At 38.9% G+C, this 1245-nt stretch overlaps 1 pseudogene; it reads right to left on the reverse strand.

Moving 5' to 3' along the window:
• Positions 1-438: 438 nt before the first annotated feature.
• LOC132310636 (small nucleolar RNA R71) lies at positions 439-537 on the reverse strand (annotated as a pseudogene).
• Positions 538-1245: the final 708 nt, after the last annotated feature.

The raw sequence follows: 1245 nt of genomic DNA on the forward strand, positions 1-1245 counted from the left end.
ATCTATACTCCACCACCTCCCATCATTCAAGGCAATCAAGGTGCCCATGTTACACCTCCAATTGCTAATCCTCCCCTTGCTTTAAGAGATCACTATGTGCCTACTGAATATAATGCATCCACATGCATTCAATTGCCACCATTTAGAGCACACCTATGAAATCAAACCACAAACCATTTAAATGATTCCTAATTATCATGGACTTCCAAGTGAAGAACCTTACAAGCATTTGGATGAGTTTCTTGAAGTATGTTACATCGTAAAATACACGGACATGCCGGAAGAGGTCTTAAGGCTTAAACTTTTTCCATTCACCCTTAAAGATAAGGCAAAATATTGGTTTAACAATCTTAGGCCTTTTTCAATAACTTCTTGGGCAGAAATGCAACAAAAGTTCTTGAAGAAGTACTATTCGGTTTCTAAGACCAATGCCATGAGAACTTCAATTAGGGAATTTTCACATGGGGATGGAGAAACATTTCATGAGGCATGGGAAAGCTTTAATGAATTACTTAGGAAGTGTCCACATCATGACATGCCCAAATGGCAATTAGTTCAATATTTCTTTGAGAGCTTATCGGATAATTACAAGGGCATGGTTGATGCTTCCATGGGTGGCTCTTATATTGATAGGCATGAGGATGATGTGTGGCGTCTTTATGAGAGCATGAGTGAAAATTCTTTGCATCGTACTTTATCTTCGAAGAATGGTAGAAATTCTAGTGGTAGGAAGAGTGTTGGCTTACATCAAGTCAACCACTCTAATGAAATTACCGCCGAAATGAAATCATTATCTCAAAGGTTTGATCAACCAAAACTCGGCGAATCAAGTATCTTCCTTCCCTGACCATTCTCATCATGCATCTAATGAGACCTGTATGAATTGTTCAAGTGTTTGACATTCAACTTCCAATTGTCCCCATGGACATGTGCAAAGTGAGCATCATGAACAAGAAAATGTTATTTTTGCTAATCAAGGGAACAATCCTTATGGCAATCATTACAATCCTAGTTGGAGTAATCACCCGAATTTCTCTTGGAAAAGCCAAGGGAAGGGCTCAAACCCTTCCCAAGGTGGTTTTCAAGGGAAATTCATTCCACCTCCACTACAAGGCTAGGGTTCCCAAGGTTTTAGATCATCATACCAATCATAAGGAAACCGATTTTCAAATTCTCATTTTCCCAATCAATCATATTCCCAAGGAAATGTTAGAATTCCCACTTTTGAAGAGAAAGTTTTGACCG

This window comes from Cornus florida, unplaced genomic scaffold, assembly GCF_030987335.1.
Source record: "Cornus florida cultivar Cherokee Brave unplaced genomic scaffold, ASM3098733v1 CherokeeBrave_3.0.0_Hap2_Chr05, whole genome shotgun sequence".
Taxonomy (NCBI): Eukaryota; Viridiplantae; Streptophyta; class Magnoliopsida; order Cornales; family Cornaceae; genus Cornus; species Cornus florida.